We start from the raw sequence: 24,087 nt of genomic DNA, 5'->3' as shown, positions 1-24,087 counted from the left end.
TTTGGAGAAAATAAGTTATGTCAACTAACAAATTAAAAGAGTCATTGTAAGATTAATATTAATAAAATTTTAAAGGTTTTATAGGAAGACTATTAGTTCAATATAAACTGTGCAAAGGTTGTTTTAACAAATACGTATTTCAAATGTTGGAAAGGACCTAAAGTGGAACAGTTATCCATGAAAACTAGTTCGTTTTTCTTATTTCTCAAGACAAGCTAACGTTAGTGTACAAAATTTATGATGCTTTGGAAGAATATCTTTCTTTCTAAAAATGCCAAACTTACAAGGAACAATTAAACTCACTTGATTTAAGACCTACATTTTCTAATTAAGACATCCTAATATAACATTGGCTCGGTTAAACATAAGCAGCTAAGTATTTATCATAATCACACAGCTAGGTAAAATGTTAGTCACACCAACGTATAAACAAGCATCGGAGAATAAAATAAGATGACTAAAGCCATATTTGGCTTCCATAGAAGAGTAGAGTTTTCAGTGGTTCGCCGTTTCGCTAGCCACTCTCTTTGTTTTCTGTTCGGATGAATGTCGAGAGAATGAGAGCCGAATGGGAATGCGCATGCAAGGTCCAAATGCCGCAGAATTTCAAAATGAGACTGTTCGGATAATGAGTCTTTGTGAAGACCCCATATCGCTCCGAAGTGTACATGTAAAGGGAGAAGAGAAAAAAAAGGATTAGAGCGGTGACATCATTCTATAATATACAAGATTTTATAATCGACAACCAACATAACAGAGCAGTTTCAGTATTCAAGCCAAACAAGTGATATTATGTAAATAGATGCAGTGGTTAATCACTAGTAAGGAAGAAAAGCACAGAAACTAATTACTCAATATAAGTGTAACTCTAAAATATACATAGATACAAGTTGCGTACATAAAAAGAAAAGATGATCATAAACATAATTATTTGAATGCCACTCTCGGGCCAGGCCCAGATAAAAAAAAGGAAGAAGTGAAAGACTGACTTCTGCACCACTGCTCTTATTAGCCCAAAATCTCTCAAAACTAGAAACCAGTTTGTTTCACAAGCCAAATAGGCCAAACTCAATTGGCGAAAGACATCACATGAGCCGAAAGATTCAAGAACCATAACATAGCACCAACAAAAAAAGGAAAAAAGCCTAAACCAACTGTAAAAATGTGACAGTGTCACAGCCATTGTTGCAACACATGCTTAGCTAAACACTTAAAATAGAGCAACCATACTGAATTTAATCATTTTAGGCATGCTGGGGTGTGGGAACAATTTGCAGTTTAAACACATGTGACAGTCCAAACACTTATACTTTAGGTACCTAAAATACTTAGTGAATGAAATGCGACCAGACCAATGTTAATGCAAAGCTTAACGCATAATACACAAGGTTGTCACAAAATCAAGCTTTAAACTACTAAAACTCCACAGATGGTCTCGGGGACTCATTCTGACTGAAACAAGGGGCGGGTCTTTACCAACTTCCAAATATTCTATTTTAGGGAAGCCAAAAAAAGTGATTGAAAGTAGCAAGCCACTCTACTATTGGTACAGAGGCCAGATAGAAGGTTGCTCATCCAGCCCAGCGGATCCATTGTTTATGCGAGAATTGCAATGCAAGCGGCGAAACTGCAGCACAGCAACAGCCCCTCTCCGTCAACCATTTATCTAGTTTTCAAACACACATATGTACTTTAGGATTTTCAAAGTACTAAAACACTTTTAAAAGCATATTTCAGAGCTATGGAAGCCTAATATAGTACCTAACAACATTGACTTAGCTCAGCTCATGACTTTGACCTAAAATCAAAGTTAGGTGAAGGAGTGTTATTAAGAAGGTTTCAAAACAGATTTGGAAAATCATATTAGCAGCAACTATGTTATCGACTACTTAAGCTAGAGATAATCGTGTTGTTAACCCTATTCTTTAAACCTTAAACAACCAAGCTAAAATCTTTTCACTTCTTTAAACAAGTCAGGAAAGGGAGACTTGAAAAGAAATAATATTGAACTCAAAGAAACTGATTTAATCCGTAGCAAAAAAGTTCACAAAAAATCATATAGAATTCAACATGGGCTTGTTAACACAGCTTAGAAACAATACCTTTAATAAATAAAAGATAGGCTAATGCTAAAGTTAGTGTTCTGACAAAAGAAAGGATAATGCAGCCATGCTTGAAGGCATTCACAACTATTTTTTTGGAAAGAGAAAGCGTAAATTAGTTTTAGCTCAAACCAGATCAAAATTTCTCCTTTAACATTCAGACTTTAGCTTTCTAAAAGAAATATTTAGGCATACATGATCTTCAGATATTCAAACATGCATGCATACTAATCTCCTATGATTTATAAGCTAACAATGTATTAATCATACATCAAAGAGCAGTTGAATACAACTAACCTAGTCTAAACTGAATATGAGTTTGACAGCTAACTAATCATGCTCAAACAAACATGAACACATACTAATCAACCACTATACTAAGCGCAACATATATCATGACTACACAGGCATCTCAGGAGCACAAACTAAACCAAACAAAGCAATAGTATCCAGTACTGCCTAAGCTAAGCTAAAACACAATAAAGACTAAACTAATAACTAAACACCAAACCAAGACTAGATTTGACTATATTATGCACTCCACTTCAATAACTTATACAATAACCAAGTTTTAGATTCAAACAAGACACTCGTATCCATACTAATATTATTCAAACAACATAATGAGGATCAGATTATCCATTAAATAGCAGAAGCACACTAAACCTAAATCAAACAAGAATTAAACTGACATGCATAAATATGCCTAAACTAGTATTTGAACACATAATTTGACTGAATAGGAAGAGCAATTAACACAAACATGAATATACTAGTAATTCGGCACACATAACTATCAAATAGGTAAAATACTAAAATAAACTAGAAGGGAGGGAAATCACCTTTTTCGGGTGCAGTGAACGGGCTTTAAATCTCCGATCTACACTCGATTTCAAAGTAACAACAGAATTGACAAGAGTAAACGACTTAATACCTCAAATGAGTATTCCAAGATATTGTGATAAAAAATTATAAATATTTTAAGAGGGGTTCAGGTGGCTAAAAAAAATTCTCCTCTCCTAAGATTTTCAAGATATATTTATAGCAGATGAGTGCTAGGGTTAGGATTTTCAAATTTCAAATTCGAAAATGTCCAAAAGGGTGTCACGGGTTTGAATAACATGCTAAAGCTTTGTAGGTGGACGTTTTTCACCCAAATGGTGCAATTAAACTGTTGCAATCGAAAGACCAAAAGAAAAATGGTAGAAGGGGAAAGTTCCTTTTGTTCAGTTTCACGTGGCGAGATGGACTCAACAACGTAGACGACAAACCCATAGCACAAAATAGGGAGGCAATTTCTGTCCATGGTTAAAGGAAAGTTAGGGTATACTACAAATGGAGAGGGGAGAGAGAAAGGGAAGAGAGACGAGAGAGAAGGGAAAGGAAAGAGGGCTGCGGCGGATCTGTAATCTCTAGGTTTAGGCAATGAAATGTGAAAGTGTGGGCCGGGTCGGGTCGGTTTGGACGAGATGGGTTGGTTGTGTGGGCTGATCCACTTAACGGATAGTGGGCTTGATTTGGCTGAAATTTTATGGTCTTTTCTCCTTCAACTTAATTTCCTTTGGGCTTCTTAGTAATTAATTTCTACAACTTCTAAGTGATTAACTTGTATAATATATTATGATGACAATTAGTGATTAATATGTAGAAAATAAGGACTTATAATTAATTTAACGAGTCCAAATCCAAAAAAAAATGAAATAACGATGAACCGCTAAAAATTGTGATGAGGTAATGCTAGTAATATTGATAGTAAAATAGTGAAGACGAAAGTAATAAGAAGGGTGACAATATTAATAGGAATAGTAATGAAAACAACGGCGAAAATAAAGTATTTAGCTCGTTAATAAATTTAGAAGCCCAAGAAGATAAATTGGAATAAAGGAGGGATAAAATTGGGTGTCAACAATAGTTAACCTAGCTGATAATTGAACGGATAGGATGTACTAATGAATGTCTTGTGAATAGGAGGTGAATTTACTTGTACTAAGCTAATAGGCTAATAAGGGGAGAGTGGTAATGATGTATTGCGACTTGATTGATCTATTGTGTTGGCTTGATGCCACGAGTGTGTAATTGGTATCGGGAAGTGTTGCTATAATTTGATTGTGTTATGGAGGTACCTAAATTTGATGTTGATATGTGGATAGATTTTCGTATTACTTGTGTAGTCACTGGTGATATTGTTGACATACCTATTGTTGATACTTGTGACATTGATTATTGTTGGCGCACCCCTTTGTTGGTACTTGTGGCATTGATTATTGTTCACGTACTCCTTTGTTGGTACTTATGATATTGAGTATGATTATTGATGTTGATACATGCATTACATGCACTTTCATTCTCATTCTTCATGGTATACTGTTGAGACACTAATGATGCTTGATGAAACATTATGATGAGCTTGGCTCGATTTTGAAATGAGAGTGATGTGAGAGTCTGATATCCGATGATAGTACCGGAATCGTGGATTGAGAGAGCGCATGGACTCCGCGAGTGCCCCAGAGTGGTACCGGTGAGAGCCCCCCGTAGGCAAAGATCTGGGGTTCCGTCTATCTGTTGCGCAAAGATCCGGGACGGTGGCACTTAGACTTCGCGAGTCACACTGGGTTGTGCTACCGAGATGTCGATATTTCCCTCCGGAGTACATATGTACACAACATTAGCATGGCATCGCATTGCATTCATCCATCCATCACTACATTGCTTTGCCTTATGGCTTGCTTGAGATGATTTAGTGTTTAATTGTAATGTTGGATTCGGATTGACATATTGAGACTTGACACAATTAGGATTAGATGCTTACTTAGGCGAACGTATACTTGGCTTCGTTTTTCTGTGACTTATACTTGTTGATTTATCTCGTAGATAGTTCATAGGATCAGTTATATGTTCGACCCCTAAGGTGTGTAGGATACAAGGTATCATAATGATGAGTTGACTTCTAGACTAAAGACGAACGGTATAATAATATATGACTTGTGACATTGTTGTGAAATTAACTTGTGGTTATTAGAGGAAAGTTAATCATTTAAGGGCATTGATGTCATAATGAGCCGTAGATAGACGTATGACTTGATTTAGTTAATATCATGTTTATTTGTGAATTCTTTTACTGATATGTATTTCTAACCATTGTCGGCCTATGATACTTACTCAGTACTCGTGGATTGTACTGATACTGTTCTTGCTACACGCTTTTCGGGATGTAGATTGTTTCAGGTGGTTGATTTTGACATGTTCGGAAATGCGCGATGCCTATCCGGAAGGCCTCCTCCCATTTCATTCTGGGATAGAGGTTGAGTCTTAGAGTGTTGTAGTGATCTGGATCATTTAGTCGCTCTTGTATTAGTTTAGACCAAGTCATGGGAAGTCGGAATGTGTTTGTAATTATTTAACTGTTGTAATCTTTCTCAACCTTGAGTTATTAAATGAATTATTTTCTGCTATCAATTGTACTTATTTATTGAATATTCAAATTTTCTTTACTTGATTAATGTGTTATTGATTGAGGGTTCGCCTACCGAGGAGGAAAAAATAGGTGCCCGCGCGATCCTAAATTGGATCATGACAGACTACCAAATTTATATTCATAAAATTATACACTGAGTTTGATTGCAATTACCAAAACACAGAAAGATGGGAGTTTCATAGTCCATTTAATTCAAAATTGTGACCACCATTTTCATCACTTCATTTTAAGCCAAGTTCCAAAGAGAATGTAATCCTAGAATCCAAAGCGAACTATTCTAACCATATTGAATCCAAATTCAGTGAAAGAACATTTAGAATATTCAATTTATGAAGCAGAACTTAGAAATAATGCTAAAGAACTTCAGAAACCATGTTATGTATTGGCTAAAAACTCAAAAATTAGCTTCACATTGCATAATTTTCTCTTCATGTTTAAGTTCTAGTGATGTGTTCGAACTACCTCTTGTACCTGAACTACAAATCAACACTTACTTCTACACAGCTCCTAATGTCGCTCAGTTACTCAGACTTCACCGGCAAACTAATTTCTCTCTCACACAATTTGTCAAACAAGTTGCAAGCATTCTACGGTAAGCTTGGCGTCAACAGCAATGGTGAGTGCTCAACCCTCCCGAAAAGTTAAGAATTATAGTTCTCAGAATCACAGTTACATATCAATCAGCCAACAACCAGATTTCACAATTTGTGCTCTCAACTCCACATAAAAAGAATCACATGAAAAGAAAAGAAAAAGATTCTTTTTTTTAACAGAGATAGAAAGGGAGAGAGACGAGAGAGAAGAAAATTTTACCTGGTTGTGTTTCTGAAAGCGGTACACTGCTGGAGAAGGTGCGGGTTGCGTTGTGTTGTGTTGTGCAAATGTTGTGGGTACTTGTGATTTTGTTTTAAAAGAAAATAATCCCAAATTTACCTAGACTTAAAATAGCATACCACCTGAAGCACAAAACAAGTGAAGGCTGCTCAGAGCCAAATTGGAAAAAACAGAGAGTAACCTTGAAGCAGTTTTGTGCGTATTTCGCATTATCTAGCCACTCATATACCTCCATATTTCATCCAATCAATTTCACAAAATTATGAAACTTTGTAGTATAATAGTAAAAAAATAATAAGAAAATCTTAATATTAAAATTGCAAAATTAAACTAAAAATTAAGAAAGCATGGTTGTCTTCCATAAACCGTCACATTTAACGTCGTGGTACGACATGAGTTAACTTTATCACTTTTTCCTCTACTTGAAGGATATGAATTTTCACCTCAACTTTGAATCAAAATTACGATGACGCTCATGGAGCGACGGTAGAAAATCAAAGAGGTCAACTTTCGGGTGTCGCATCTTGCACTTTTTGACCTTTAAGTGAGGGATGTCATTTTGTCTTCATGGACTTTCAACTTGCAAAATGTAGGGATCTTGTTTTTCCTCTTCGCAATCCCACATGTATTAATTTGGTTCAATTTCCATATCACCACACAACTCCAATGTTGAAAAATGTTTGGAATGAGAAACCAAGCTCCCAAAGTGCAAATTCGCTCTAATATTGACATCCTCTTCCTCTACCAAACTAGAGTCAATTTCAACCATATTTTCCATAACACCATTTGACTCTAATTCTCTTTCTTCTCCAGCATCTCCAATAAGCATAGTGTGGGTAAGCGGGTGTTCAATTTTTGCTTCATTTTCTTGATTGGCCTCGAAAATGAACATTATCTTTTCATAGTGGGCATTTGAGAATTCTTCTTGATTTTATAATGCCCTGCCATGACCCATTTAGCCTGGGCCGTACGGGCACTTGCCTTTCCACATCGCTAAGCGAACCCTCATCTCAACAATGAACCAATACATAAATTGAAGAAAGTTAAATAGCGAAAATAACAAACATGTAAGTTTCGCAAATAACAACTATATACATATATATATATATATATATATATATATATATATATATATTAGCATGAAGGTTGTAGGTTAGCATTGTACTCACTTTTTGTTTTCCTAAAATACCCTTATTTAATGTGTTTGTAATTGAAAATAAGGGGATTTAAGGAAAATAAAAATTAGGTACATCGCTATCCTACATCCTTCATGCAGTAGGTTAGCAAAACCCATATATATATAGACAAGAACTTAGCTTTCAAGCTAACATGACGAAAAAACCCATCTTTTAATGTGTTTGTAATTGAAAAATAAGGGTATTTAAGGAAAATAAAAATTAGGTACATTGCTATCTTACAACCTTCTAGGTTAGCAAAGTTCATATATATATATATATATATATATATATATATATATATATATATATATATATATATATATATCTGTGTGTGTATACTAAATGACCTGTGCCCGTCCTTATATATATATATATGTGTATACTAAATGGCCTGTGCCCGTCCTTTCTCGATTCATTGTTTGCAACCTCCAGCTACAGAATGACTTGAAAGATTCAACATGGAAAAACATTTATATGCTCATTTCAAGCGTATTGTCAAAACCAATTACATGTACGACACAATAACAGTTCATACTACTACCATGAGTGTTGTTGCAATTCTAAATTTCAAGGGCAAATTTCAAAGCTCCTGTATAAGATATCATCTTTCTCCGAGCTTTGGTAGATAATCTTTCACCCTGCCTCGCCTCGCCACTCTGACCTTTTCCAATTTTAAGAAACACAAAGCTGGAGAAAATATATGAGCATCTGTTGAGGAAGTTATCAAAAGACCAATAGTGAAAATGTAATCATTCGCAATATGCCTTGCCTAAGGAAAACTTGGCTACCTAAATCGCATTTTCATTAACACAACTATAGTGAATGAACGTTATCCCTCAATAGCATATGCTAATTTAGTATTATCCACTCTCTTCTTGCTCTCCAGCAATACCATTATTTAGAATATCTTTGAATTTCGTAAATTATAATTTAAGCTAACTGGCCAAACATTCTGAAATAGTAAAAATGAGGATGCCTATCAACATCTAGCAGGCCGAAGCTGGCTATTAAGGGTCAAGAACTATGCATGTCTTTTTCATGAGCATAAGACCACGATAACAAACCCCTGCACGTTAGGGAGGATTATTCAACAGGTTAACACTTAGGTTTATGCCAATAGATGATATAAGACATTAAAAGAAAGAAGATGACATAAAACATGAAAAACCTTCTCTAAATAGTTTGTGAAGAATATCCAAGTAGTCGTTCAAAGGCTAATCAAGATAAGCAGATGGAATGCATTTATGTGTATTGCATCCTCTAATCTGTCATAATACGTCCCTTTTGTCTTCCCACCACCTCTCGGGCTCGTGGTTTAGATGGACTGGTTGTCCTTGAAGAAGAGTTTGAGATTTTTGCTTGCTTCCCATGTTTATCATACATAGTAGACGCTTAGAAAGGATCAAATAATAGGTAATGCTTTACATATGGACACATCCAAAGCAACATGAAAATTTCATATCTAAAATAAACCTGCCCAATTATTTTAATACATATCTTTCAACTTCTTTTAGGTAATTTCCTTGAAACAACAAATCTTAAATCCCCCTTAATCTTTAATTCCCCCAAACAAGAAGAATCAAATCAGTATACGTCGAAAGCTAATATTGACGTGACACAAGCACCACACTATTGGTACACTTTAGGTAGCAAAACTGATAAATACGGTAGATCAGTAGGCATAGTTGAAGGATAGAAAGTTAACCTTCCTACAATGCAACAAAATTTGTCGTCATCATTAAACTTTGAAATCAACACGGAAATTCACAAGCACACTATTAACAATCTTTAAGGTCTACATCAATTCAAACTTGTATTGTACCTACATATTTGATTGGGAATAGTCAAGTTGGAAATCATTGTTTTGTTTCATGAAATTCAGAGAGTCTATGGGCGATCGTTTTTGTAACACAATTATATATTATTGACATATATAACTTTCTTAGTAATATTTAAAGAAGAGAATGAATGAAAACTGGCTTTACCTTATCCATTGTTCCTTTACCAACCACACTCGGGAATCTACTAAATAAATAATATGGTCACAATGTATTTTAGAAAATTGTCCTTCAAAGTATATGCATATAGTGTTTTGAAGGGAATGGATCGTTTAGAGAACCATTCAAGAAAGCATCCAATATATCTTATCTACAGTTCATGAAACATCTGCAGCAACCAAATCCTAATACAATAGTTGCTAAGCCATAAAACAGAATACTCAGTAACTCAGTTTATAGAAGAGTAATATAAAACGTCAGTCAAGTTATTTTTCCAGTATATTCACTTCTTCCACAAAAGAGTCTATTGAGCAATAACCATTCCACGTTTTAATTACAGCATAAAAATATACCAACTATCTCATCAAGAAAACATCGCAGTAAGTCATTATTAGATGTAATCAATCTTTAGAACTATGAATCTAACCATGTATTGAGGTGTACTGACTATATTTAGTTCTCAGCTTTCAGTTTTTTAGCACAGTTTTATGTAGAATTGAATGCTATGATTATAACCTTATAATTATCTTAATAATTATCGACTTCAATACTACCTATCTGTGATCCATCATTAGATCATTATCCTCATGTTCTTTTAACATCTTTGAAATTAACCCATTTTTTCTCTAATTCCACTAATTATGGCTCAGGGAGCAATTAATCTCCTTCGTTTTCAAAGTACCATATGAGTTGTAAAGTATTGCATTTTCACCAACTGACCAAATCAACAATTTACTAACAGATTGAAGGCGCCTAGGAAATAACTGATATAGCTTACTTTAGTAACCTACCAGAATCTTCTACACGGTCAATGTAAGTGAAGAGGAAGAAGATCTGAGTAGAGAGCTATAGAATTTGTTAAAGGGTCATAGGTCCATGGGAATAGTTTAAAATTGTCTTTACATTCTATATTCATAAAATTGTCTTTACATTCTATATTCATAAAATTGATCCTTATGCCCATGCCATGATATTCCATTAATTTGCATCATTAGGCACCAAGTAACCAAAAAAGAAGAATGAAAAAAGCTAGCTACCACTTCATGGCAGAGGTACTTGAGCGCATATATCAATTTTTCAAGAACCATTTATCTTGAAAGTTTTTTTTTATTGGCAAATAGTATGAATGGTTGGTATTTCATAATCTCTTTAGTACAATGTATTAAATAGCATCTCAGATAGCCTATGTTCAAGCTCCCACATTTTAGATTAAAGAGAAGTGGATGTACATATGAAGTACATAATCTAAATACATTTCAGACAAAAGAATTGAATTACCATATGGAGATTGTTAGTGGACTGGCTCAAACTGCAGCTGCTGTGATAGAGAGGAAATCAGAAATCTTGTTGGGGTAAAAATCCGGTTGTCTAGAGATTTTGGGATCTTGAGGCATCGATAAAGACGTCACACTTAGAACACAATTAAAAGATAGTATTGGATGACAGACTTGTAGCATATGACTAATTGGAGAGCACATTTTCCTTCTGCTACCTGAAAGAACAAGAAGAGTTTTCAGCCTCCACTTTGTCCAAATAGTATATCCGTATCCAGTCTGTCACCAACCATGCATATTTCGAAGCTCTGGATCTTAAACTTTTTAACGAAGATTAGAATTTTTGGTACTGGTTTGTGCTCAGAAATTTAATAACTTGTAACACGTCACCCCTAAATCCTATGATCCTATTCTGCCCTCCTCACTCACCCCATTACATAAAAACTACCAACCTATTTGAATTAAGAGAGTGAATTCTCCGATATATAATAGTTTAGATGGACAGACTAATTTAATGAATGTCCCGAAATGGAGGCTTTAGTTGATAAATCTAACATTTCAACTTCAATCACTAGGGTGTGAATATATGTGAATCCTAATTCATTTACATCTGAATAGAAATGAACATAAATAACCCCTATATATAAAAGGGAAAACTCAAATAAAAAGGACACAAATGGGTAAATGATCAACTAAGTATTAAAGAACTCTCGATATGCCGATAGTTTTTCCCATTAATCACTTATCAAAAATACAACAAACACCAAACCCGACAAATCCCCAATACCTTGTGATGGATCCTGATTGCAAATTTTGGGACATTGTGAACTATGAAACATGATGGCATTTGTCACTGACATTTTTGTTGTTGTTGGTTGAAGACCTGTAACTGCCATACAACAATGTAGCTATTGCCAAAGCAAACTCAAGCAAACAACGATTTTGAAATGCTTAATTATTAATGCATTTAACACAACAGGACAATTGTAATAGTACTCTCCCATATATCTTTACCCTATTTGCCCAGCACATCAGTATGGAATATGTGATTGGCAATTCTTAAGAAGAAATACCTTTATAGAGGTTAGATTGATGCTAAGATTATATGCAATCAGTTCAAAATCGAAACACCAACAAACTTTGAAGTCTTCACCACTACCAAAATAGACTAACTTTGGGCGTAATACATGAAGTAAAACAAGCAGAGAATGGGAAAGGGTGAAACTCACCTACGAATAACCTATCCAAATTTTCACACAAAAATTAATCTTGAATCTTCCAAAGCACTCACGCATCAAGAACCCAATTGAAACGATCAATCTCTACCAAAGAGTCGACCATCATAGAGGTGTTTAGCAGTTACTTCTGTGTGGATGACTGGTTGTAGAGTTTTTAAGGGAATTTAAAGTTGTCCTACAAAACGCAAAATCAGTAGAGTCGACATGGAATTCTGATTTAGAATTTTGGAAGAAAACCTTGTAAAACTAAGAAGAAGAGCAAATAAATGGAAGAGGATGAACGGTGGGCTTTTGGTTTCCCAAAAGATGGCTCAATATAAGGGAAGAGAAGGACATCATTTTGCCCGTAAAACAGTCAATATTAACAGGAATACCCTTCGTCATACCCTCGACCCATGCTTATTATATAGTTAGCATGCCCATGCTTCACATGGGTGCCTGGTGTCATTTTATTGCGTTATTAAAGTAATAACTTTGAACAACCTTTTACCTTGTAAAATTTGCATCTATGACCACTTTTTGCCTAAGCATGTAATAAGAAAGTGCAAGCAAAAGCATTTAAGCAAACTTTGAAAATGAATCAATAATTAACTCAATCACATAAGATACCTCAAACATTTGTAATTTAGAGTTCATTCACATTGATGTCAGAAGGCATTCCTTAAATATTTCATTATCGAATTACAACATGAACATCATGCGTCCTCATGTAAAGTAGTAATTGTTTCACATCATCTGATGCGCGATAGAAACAACTTTATTTTGTAGGATGATTTTGAATACTTTGGGGCATGCTTTCTGACGAAATGAAACTGAAAAAGAAGTTCAATTAACCAAAATTCAATGCTAAATGTAATAATAGATATGGAAAATTTAAATGGGAAGGACACCGAGGTTTTAGCAAAGTCGGGTTATACTTACACTCTCGGTAAAGCACTTGTATATTGATACATAGCTAAAACCTCCGGATGAAATCAAAAAAGTATTACTGTCACAATAGTCATGCGTAGACTTGAGTTTAAGCCCAGAAGAGGTGAGCCTTCATTCAAACCCCATGAATAAATGGTTCATATATCAAATTTACATATAGCTCGCTAGCCTTAAGATTTTTCCAAAATGAGGCACATAATTCATACACACATGCACACCTGGTAGATATGAAAATGCAATTATCCAACAGCAATCTAGATTTCTATCATGAAACACTTCCAATCACAAGAGTAGATGGAGTAGATACCCTGCTGCACTTTCATACAGTACTTAGTTAAAGATAACGGTTACTAATCAAAAGGTTTCAAAGCTACTTGCGAGATCATTTGATCTATCAGGAGTGCATCAGTGAACTTTTAATACCTCATCTCTATGAAATTTGGTGTGGGGGTGCTCGCAAGAAGCATTTTGCTGTTGAAATTTGGGAAGGCCAAAGGCACATACAAAGGCCAGTTGAAATATCAATAAAACCAGTAACAAATTGAAAACTATCACAGGCAAAAAATCAGGTCTGAGAACTAATGATCAAAATATTACTCACACCACAATCCAACCTCTACAATTGTCCAGAAAGTTAATAAATATGGAGGGTTGATATGTAGCTCTACTTAAATATGAACTGGACAGAAAGTTACTTACCACTACAGACATGCATAATTTATGATGACAAAATGAAAATTGCTTACTTGAGTATGTAAAATGGTCTTGTCTACTTGAATTTGTTTTTCACCCATACCCTTGACCCAAATTGAGTCCACATACGGGTTAGCCGTGGTAATTAGCATTCCATTTGTGCCAATGATACTTGAACAAATTCACACTGGTTATGCAAAAGTGCAAAGATCTCAAGATGCCATACCAATTGCAAAGTGGACTTGCCTGTAAAGATGCTTCATAGGTTGCCATTTGCTAGTGGTCGAAGAACATGGGAAAAATTATTTTGTTAGTTCATTTTCTCCCATCGCTGTAGGTAACTCTTATACCTATATTACCAACTGCTTTTCGATCAGTCTACCTGTATAGTAAAGCTGCTAGGAATTTAAAAATTTACAAAATAACACTGTGTTCCATTACAATTTATTACAGCATAGGAGGATATATGCATTAAAAGAGGCCTTTGTAAGATTGGGAAAGTAAAGCAGCAAAAACCAAAGATCGATGAACAAAAATTGAACTCAAACTATAACGATTTGATGAATATCAAGTCAAAAAACCTATATTTAAAGCACCAAGAACAAATTTAGATGTCTGTGAATGTCGGGAAAATTTGTTTACCTGTCCATAAAAAAGGTTCGAAGATGTGCTCTAGGAATCGGCATACTTTGAAGTTAATCTTGCAAAGTGTATAGTTAAAAAAAAAAAAGGCTAAAGAGGGAACCTACATCAGGAATATCCAAGAGAAAGCTCTGCTCTATGACGATGGAATCTAAGGAGAGGAAGAACTTGCTGATGGGTAAGGCATGGGAATGGAGAAAGTGAAAGCCAGTTGTCCCACATTAGTAAAAACGTTGATGCACGTGTCACTAAGTAGATTAAAGGGTTTTCCAGAAGTAGCAGATTAGAATCAGCCCTCACCTTTGATTTATTTACGTATATACCCTTCGTCGTACCTAAGCCTTCACATATTAATAATTTAAAAAATATAAATAATAATAATATAATATAAATATAATATAATAAATATAATAATAATAATAATAAATAATAAAAATATAAATGTAATGACACATCATGTTAATAACATGATAAGGCAGCAAAATTATACAAATATTTATATGAATATTTTGGGTGAACAAATATTTTCACTACATGAAAAAGTTGATAAACTTTTAAATAGTCTTAATAAGGCATCTACTTCTGATAAGGAGAAACAGAAGGAAGTTGTTGCTACTCCAAGTATACAGCCTCCTCCTGAAATTCATGATTTTAAATTAAAACCTTTATCAGATTTAGAAAGACTTTTAGACGAAAAGTTTAAAGGCTTAAAACTTAGTCCTCTAATAGCAGAGGAAGATAAATATTTGTCTGATATAGACTATAAGGCTCGCAGAGCATCAGATATTAATAAGATTGATGAATATTATGCTGTTAAGTCTACCCAGAGGATGTATTACTATCCTCGACCAACTCCTCAAGATGTTTTATTAGAGGAACATGAACATGTTATTTCCAACAGTTATAGTGGGAAGGAAATATATGAATGGAATATTGATGGTTATACTGAACGTCAGATTTATTGTACTATTCATAGAATGTTAATGTATAGCACTATCTGCAAGGTTCATAAAAACACTGAAGCAGATATGATTATAGCTGGTTTCACTGGCCAATTAAAAGGTTGGTGGGATAATTATTTAACTAATACACAAAGACATTCAATTTTATATGCTGTTAAACAAGAGCCTGATAATGAAGCACCAGTAGCAAATGCAGTTTATACACTGGTTATTAATATTGTTGAGCATTTTTCAGGAAGATGGTCCGATAATAGTGAATCTATCCGAACCATGCTTCAAAACCTTAGATGTAAGACCCTAACCTCATTTAGGTGGTATAAAGATGTTTTTCTTTGTAGGGTCATGGAATTACCAGAGAGTAATGACTCTCACTGGAAGTCCAAATTTATAGATGGACTCCCTCCACTTTTTGTAGAAAGAGTTAGAAAAGCTCTTAGGAAAGGGGATAGAAGCATTAATTATGATTCTTATACTTATGGAAATTTGATTGGTACTTGTATGCAGGAAGGGTTAGCTTTATGTAATGAAATACAGCTCAACCAGCAGATCAAGCGCCATGGTCTTAATGAAAGACAGCAGTTAGGAGAATTTTGTGGACAGTTTGGATTAGATATGCCACAATCTTTGAAAAAGCCTCATAGGCACAAGAAAAAATATAAAGACTTCCAACAATGGAAAGAAAAGCGCTTACAAAAAAGAGCTAGGCGCAAAAAGTCTTTTAAAGAGAAGAAGGATTTTATTAAATCCAAAAATCCCAAAGCCTGTTATAAGTGTGGCAGAGTAGGTCATTTTTATAAAAACTGCAAGGTTAAGGAAAAGATTAAAGCCCTTAACATAGATGATGACCTTAGAGAATCTTTATATAAGATTTTATTAAATTCAGACCTAGAACCAGAGGATGATTCTGGCAAAGAAAGTGATAATTCTTCCAACTCTCCTTCAGATGAAGATATTAGGGTATTAGGTGACGAGAGTTATATCTCGACCAGTTCGGATGATGAGTGTCAACCATGCCAATTAGGGCAACCGTGTGTCAAAACCAAAGAAGATGATGAGTTTTATAAACTTGTTTCCCAATTTACTGAAAATAGTATTCATGTTTTAGATGGTAATAACCTCTTCGATCTCCTTAAATATATTAAGGATCCCAATCTTAGGTCCCAAATTATAGACCAAATAGGTTCAAAACAGCAGCCCCAAGAAGAACCAACTGCTGTAGAAATCAGAGAACCTACAGGACCTTACACTATGGCTGGAGTCAAAAAACTCCTCCAAGAACGCCGGAATATCATCAGTACACCGGCAACCACTCAAGATTTAGAAAGAGAGGTTTATAACCTTAAACAGGAAATATCCACCCTTAGGAGACAACAATTGACATTAGATCAACGTTTCTCACAATTAGAAGAAAAAAGAAAAGGGGTAATCATAGAACCACCAGTACATAGACAGGTGGATAGTGCTCCAGGAGATTCTTCAATTAATAATTCAGGGGAAATGATTATCATAGAAAAAGGAGAAAGTAGTGGTCGTAGCACCAACTTTTTGACTGAAGAATGTAATGGTCCTAGCACTAACTTTTTGACTAAACTAGACGTCATTACCTCGTTTAAATTTTTTATAAAAGTTACACTTTTAATAGATTATAATTTCAAAAAAGAATTTACTGCCCTAGTTGATAGTGGAGCAGATTTAAGTTGTATTCAAGAAGGATTAATTCCTTCAAAGTATTTTCAAAAAACGACTCATAGTCTTCGGTCTGCTAGTGGCCAAAAAATGGGTATTACTTATAAATTACCCAAAGCTTATATTTGCCAAGATAAGGTTTGTATCCCTGAAAACTTTGTTTTGGTAAAAGATATTTCTAATCAAGTAATTCTAGGAACTCCATTCATCCATAAACTATTTCCAATTCAATGGATGGATGACAAAGGTTTTATAGGAACCTATGATGAACAACCAATTAAATTTCAGTTTATAACTGAACCTTTTTCAAGGATTTTAAATGAAATCAAAGATACATTGATGAATAAACATCAACAAATCAATTTTCTTAAACAAGAAATCTATACTCTTCAAATTGAGGACATTTTACAAAATCCTAAATTACAGGATAAAATTGAGTTTATAAAAAATCAATTTTCTCTACAAATTTGTAGTGATCATCCTAATGCTTTTTGGGACAGGAAAAGACATATTGTCACTCTTCCATATGAAGAATCTTTTTCTGAAAATAATATTCCTACTAAGGCCAGACCATGTCAAATGAATTCCGAATATTTGGAATTATGTAAAAATGAGATTTTTACTCTTTTACAAAAGGGTCTTATAAGATCTTCGAAATCTCCATGGTCATGTACAGCTTTTTATGTTAATAAACATGCCGAACAAGAACGAAGAGTTCCAAGACTGGTGATAAATTATAAACCCCTTAATAAAGTTTTAAAATGGATTAGATATCCTATTCCTAATAAAAAGGATTTACTCGATCGTCTTCATAATGCGATCATATTTTCTAAATTTGATTTAAAATCAGGTTATTGGCAAATCCAAATAGCCGAAGCAGATAAATATAAAACTGCTTTTAATGTCCCGATTGGGCAATTTGAATGGAATGTTATGCCTTTTGGATTGAAGAATGCCCCTTCAGAATTCCAAAAAATTATGAATGATATTTTCATGGCTTATAGCAATTTTATTATTGTCTATATAGACGATATTCTAGTATTTTCAAACACTGTGCAAATGCATTTTAAACACCTTGATATATTCAAGAAAATTATTATTAAAAATGGTTTGGTTATATCTAAACCAAAAATGTCACTTTTTCAAACAAAAGTCAGATTTCTTGGTCACAATATAGAAAAAGGAAAAATTATTGCTATTAATAGGAGTATTGAGTTTGCTTCTAAATTTCCTGACGTTATCACTGATAAAACTCAACTTCAAAGATTTCTTGGAAGCTTGAATTATATTTCCCCATTTTATAAAGATTTGACCCAAGATACATCTATTTTATATGATAGATTAAAAAAGATTTCAAAACCTTGGACTGATGCTCATACGCAAGCAGTCCAAAAAATCAAAAAGAAGGTTAATAATCTTCCTTGTCTTACTCTTGCCAATCCTAACTGGCAAAAAATTATTGAAACTGATGCTTCTGATATTGGCTATGGAGGAATTCTCAAACAGCTTTCTCCGAATGATAAACAAGAATATTTAGTCCAATTTTATTCTGGCAAGTGGAATAATAGCCAAAAGAACTATGCTACTGTAGCAAAAGAAATTCTTGCCATAGTAAAATGTGTTCTTAAATTCCAAGGTGATTTATATAATCAAAAGTTTTTAATAAAAACTGATTGCCAAGCGGCAAAATTTATGTTTAATAAAGATTGCAAACATGATGTTTCTAAACAAATGTTTGTCAGATGGCAAGCTCTTTTAGCACCATTTGATTTTGAAATCCATTATAAAAAGGGATCAGATAATAGTCTCCCTGATTTTCTCACTAGAGAATATTTAAGTTTATAACTGTCATCTTCTCATTTGCAGGATGAGACCTACATTGACACCTCTCTCTAATAGAGGAAGGGGAAGAGGACAAAAGGGGACAAACAGAGGTACTGTTCTCGCCCAAATGGGTAACAAAAGGCTAATAGCCGATAATATTGCAGAAACTTCTGGTAATACCCAGAAACAAATCACCTATGCTGAATATCTTGCTTTTATAGAAGCACAGAAAAAAGGAGATAATATGCCTCCATCATATTCCAGTGCTCTCATAATTGATGATAATGTGGACACTGATTCATATGAAGAAAATACTCAACGAGAGTTAATAATTCTCCTTGAGAATGATGATCTCCAATGGAAAGATGAACCTTGGAAAATAATGGAAAGGTATTTTGATAAAGCATCATACGCAACTCCGACTTATAAATATCGGATGCATTATGAAATGGTCCTTTCAAATACAGGATCAGCGGAATTCCAACATTTTTATCCAGCTAATACCAAAGAAGTTTATAACTTTTCAAAAATTGTTATAAAAAAGATCTTTTCTCCAAATGAATGGGGAATAAGTCCGTTAAAGGACAGGGATTATATCCACCCAGAACAAAAGGTCCCAGTTAAATTCAATTATTGGGATTATGTTGAAAGCTTTTTTATACGAGAATGATAATAAAAAGCATTCTTGGTTTATAAAAATCTGTGCCAATGTTTATAAACAGGGCATCCCAAATTGGTTTTGTCAATGGTGGATCCATTATGGTCCAACCATAAAAATTTTACCAGAACCCTTCAAGAGTTTATATACTGAATGGGTTGATGTCTCTCCAAAAATAATAGATTTGGAAAATAATATTACTTTCTCTGAAGAAATTTCTAATATGTATTTCTTCTTCGAATTCTCCATTCCATGGATCATGAAATGGTCAGTTGAAGTGGGTTATACCCCGCAAAATATGCCTTGTTTAAACAGAATTTTTTGTACAAAGTTCTGAAAAAAATTGCTCCAAAAATCAAAGGATGGTACTATCCCAGGACAAGATTTGATAAATCAGATTAAAACTACTATTGCACATTATAAGGACTCCATTAACTCCAGACAAAAGGAAATTCCCAGTCCTTTTGAGCATATTGCTCGAAAAATCCAAATGAAGAAAGGCGCAATTCCCCCAGAACAGCTTATAGCCACCTACATGGAGGAATTTAAATCTAATTTGATGCAACATCTTAATATGGAAGCTATGTCAGATATATCAATGGCGTCCGTTGGTCATACCACTGACAATGAAAATGAAGAGGAAGAAGACTGTAACACACAGGTCTTAGCAGGGGAATCCCAAAGTCCAGATAATACAGAAGACTTTGAAAAATTTGCGGCTCAATTTCTTAGCCAACCGGAAGAATCTTCCAGCACCACAAAAGACAAGGGCAAGTCACCAATGAAGTGATTGGTGGGACCCGCCACTAGGCGGCTTCTTTCAAAAAGAAGGAATATGCTTTAATAAAAGTAGCTTTAATTATTAAAATTGTAATAATTATGTTTTTTATTTGGCCACTTTCGGCCACTTTTCCTTTTTTACTTTCCGTTTTTCTTTAGGCCATCATGTTGTGGGCCATTTAGTTTTGTTGTTTTGTCCTTCTGATCCGTTATATAAGGATCACTCCTCTTAGTTGAGAGGCAAGTCTTGGATTCCCCAAGCACAAGCTCTCTCCAGCTCTCTCCCTTGTAAAAATCTTTCTTACATAAATAAAAGTTTGTTGATATAAATCTTTTCTGCTGAGCACAACTTCCATTATTAAGGTATATTTTTATTTTTCTGTTAATTAATTTTATTTTTCAATTCAGTTCATGTTTAGCCTTATAGGCTAAATACTCCGTTGAATTACGTCACACTAGACTACTGAGATCATGGTAATAATGCATTAATGCATCATGATCAACGCCAAAACATGATGTTAAAGGTTAGGTAGAGACTGACCCAGGCAGACTGTTCAGACCAGGCGGTGGTCCTGTAGTTGGCCTGCTTAGCCGAGGATGGCGTTTTAGGGCATTTTTTGGACTTGTTCTGTTCGGAACAACCCCATCGCCAGGGTTGGTAACCTTGTAAAACTGACGTTACCTAGATGGCATCATGCTGCGGCGCGGTCCTGCTGAGTTAATGGTATCAGAGCCAATACATATTAGAAATTTCTTCAGAGAAAGTAATATTATTTTCCAAATCTATTATTTTTAGAGAGACAGCAACCCATTCAGTATATAAACTCTTGAAGGATTCTGGTAAAATTTTTATGGTTGGACCATAATGGATCCACCATTGACAAAACCAATTTGGGATGCCCTGTTTATAAACATTGGCACAGATTTTTATAAACCAAGAATGCTTTTTATTATCATTCTCGTATAAAAAAGCTTTCAACATAATCCCAGTAATTGAATTTAACTGGGACCTTTTGTTCTGGGTGGATATAATCCCTGTCCTTTAACGGACTTATTCCCCATTCATTTGGAGAAAAGATCTTTTTTATAACAATTTTTGAAAAGTTATAAACTTCTTTGGTATTAGCTGGATAAAAATGTTGGAATTCCGCTGATCCTGTATTTGAAAGGACCATTTCATAATGCATCCGATATTTATAAGTCGGAGTTGCGTATGATGCTTTATCAAAATACCTTTCCATTATTTTCCAAGGTTCATCTTTCCATTGGAGATCATCATTCTCAAGGAGAATTATTAACTCTCGTTGAGTATTTTCTTCATATGAATCAGTGTCCCCATTATCATCAATTATGAGAGCACTGGAATATGATGGAGGCATATTATCTCCTTTTTTCTGTGCTTCTATAAAAGCAAGATATTCAGCATAGGTGATTTGTTTCTGGGTATTACCAGAAGTTTCTGCAATATTGTCGGCTATTAGCCTTTTGTTACCCATTTGGGCGAGAACAGTACCTCTGTTTGTCCCCTTTTGTCCTCTTCCCCTTCCTCTATTAGAGAGAGGTGTCAATGTAGGTCTCATCCTGCAAATGAGAAGATGACAGTTATAAACTTAAATATTCTCTAGTGAGAAAATCAGGGAGACTATTATCTGATCCCTTTTTATAATGGATTTCAAAATCAAATGGTGCTAAAAGAGCTTGCCATCTGACAAACATTTGTTTAGAAACATCATGTTTGCAATCTTTATTAAACATAAATTTTGCCGCTTGGCAATCAGTTTTTATTAAAAACTTTTGATTATATAAATCACCTTGGAATTTAAGAACACATTTTACTATGGCAAGAATTTCTTTTGCTACAGTAGCATAGTTCTTTTGGCTATTATTCCACTTGCCAGAATAAAATTGGACTAAATATTCTTGTTTATCATTCGGAGAAAGCTGTTTGAGAATTCCTCCATAGCCAATATCAGAAGCATCAGTTTCAATAATTTTTTGCCAGTTAGGATTGGCAAGAGTAAGACAAGGAAGATTATTAACCTTCTTTTTGATTTTTTGGACTGCTTGCGTATGAGCATCAGTCCAAGGTTTTGAAATCTTTTTTAATCTATCATATAAAATAGATGTATCTTGGGTCAAATCTTTATAAAATGGGGAAATATAATTCAAGCTTCCAAGAAATCTTTGAAGTTGAGTTTTATCAGTGATAACGTCAGGAAATTTAGAAGCAAACTCAATACTCCTATTAATAGCAATAATTTTTCCTTTTTCTATATTGTGACCAAGAAATCTGACTTTTGTTTGAAAAAGTGACATTTTTGGTTTAGATATAACCAAACCATTTTTAATAATAATTTTCTTGAATATATCAAGGTGTTTAAAATGCATTTGCACAGTGTTTGAAAATACTAGAATATCGTCTATATAGACAATAATAAAATTGCTATAAGCCATGAAAATATCATTCATAATTTTTTGGAATTCTGAAGGGGCATTCTTCAATCCAAAAGGCATAACATTCCATTCAAATTGCCCAATCGGGACATTAAAAGCAGTTTTATATTTATCTGCTTCGGCTATTTGGATTTGCCAATAACCTGATTTTAAATCAAATTTAGAAAATATGATCGCATTATGAAGACGATCGAGTAAATCCTTTTTATTAGGAATAGGATATCTAATCCATTTTAAAACTTTATTAAGGGGTTTATAATTTATCACCAGTCTTGGAACTCTTCGTTCTTGTTCGGCATGTTTATTAACATAAAAAGCTGTACATGACCATGGAGATTTCGAAGATCTTATAAGACCCTTTTGTAAAAGAGTAAAAATCTCATTTTTACATAATTCCAAATATTCGGAATTCATTTGACATGGTCTGGCCTTAGTAGGAATATTATTTTCAGAAAAAGATTCTTCATATGGAAGAGTGACAATATGTCTTTTCCTGTCCCAAAAAGCATTAGGATGATCACTACAAATTTGTAGAGAAAATTGATTTTTTATAAACTCAATTTTATCCTGTAATTTAGGATTTTGTAAAATGTCCTCAATTTGAAGAGTATAGATTTCTTGTTTAAGAAAATTGATTTGTTGATGTTTATTCATCAATGTATCTTTGATTTCATTTAAAATCCTTGAAAAAGGTTCAGTTATAAACTGGAATTTAATTGGTTGTTCATCATAGGTTCCTATAAAACCTTTGTCATCCATCCATTGAATTGGAAATAGTTTATGGATGAATGGAGTTCCTAGAATTACTTGATTAGAAATATCTTTTACCAAAACAAAGTTTTCAGGGATACAAACCTTATCTTGGCAAATATAAGCTTTGGGTAATTTATAAGTAATACCCATTTTTTGGCCACTAGCAGACCGAAGACTATGAGTCGTTTTTTGAAAATACTTTGAAGGAATTAATCCTTCTTGAATACAACTTAAATCTGCTCCACTATCAACTAGGGCAACAAATTCTTTTTTGAAATTATAATCTATTAAAAGTGTAACTTTTATAAAAAAGTTAAACGAGGTAATGACGTCTAGTTTAGTCAAAAAGTTAGTGCTAGGACCATTACATTCTTCAGTCAAAAAGTTGGTGCTAGGACCACTACTTTCTCCTTTTTCTATGATAATCATTTCCCCTGAATTATTAATTGAAGAATCTCCTGGAGCACTATCCACCTGTCTATGTACTGGTGGTTCTATGATTACCCATTTTCTTTTTTCTTCTAATTGTGAGACACGTTGATCTAATGTCAATTGTTGTCTCCTAAGGGTGGATATTTCCTGTTTAAGGTTATAAACCTCTCTTTCT

General features: G+C 34.1%; 2 long non-coding RNA genes across 9 annotated transcripts; both read right to left on the bottom strand.

Annotated features, from left to right (window-relative positions):
- Nucleotides 1-234: 234 nt before the first annotated feature.
- On the bottom strand, nt 235-7,860 carry LOC132609457 (uncharacterized). Of its 2 annotated transcripts, none has more exons than XR_009570845.1 (2): nt 6,391-7,860; nt 235-1,798 (listed from the first exon to the last, which is right to left on the bottom strand). It is a non-coding gene; the product is annotated as an uncharacterized LOC132609457 (long non-coding RNA). The 2 variants fall into 2 exon arrangements; XR_009570844.1 differs by lacking the exon at nt 6,391-7,860 and adding an exon at nt 2,945-6,384.
- A 56-nt stretch (nt 7,861-7,916) lies between these two features.
- On the bottom strand, nt 7,917-14,597 carry LOC132609456 (uncharacterized). 7 transcript variants are annotated; one of them, XR_009570840.1, is made up of 3 exons: nt 14,364-14,597; nt 8,758-14,103; nt 7,917-8,655 (listed from the first exon to the last, which is right to left on the bottom strand). It is a non-coding gene; the product is annotated as an uncharacterized LOC132609456 (long non-coding RNA). The 7 variants fall into 7 exon arrangements; XR_009570842.1 differs by having other exon boundaries at nt 7,920-8,655; nt 10,865-14,103; XR_009570841.1 differs by having other exon boundaries at nt 7,922-8,297; nt 10,865-14,103.
- Nucleotides 14,598-24,087: the final 9,490 nt, after the last annotated feature.

This window comes from Lycium barbarum, chromosome 9 (assembly GCF_019175385.1).
Source record: "Lycium barbarum isolate Lr01 chromosome 9, ASM1917538v2, whole genome shotgun sequence".
In the NCBI taxonomy this organism is placed as follows: domain Eukaryota; kingdom Viridiplantae; phylum Streptophyta; class Magnoliopsida; order Solanales; family Solanaceae; genus Lycium; species Lycium barbarum.
This window is presented reverse-complemented; position numbering and strand designations above follow the sequence as displayed.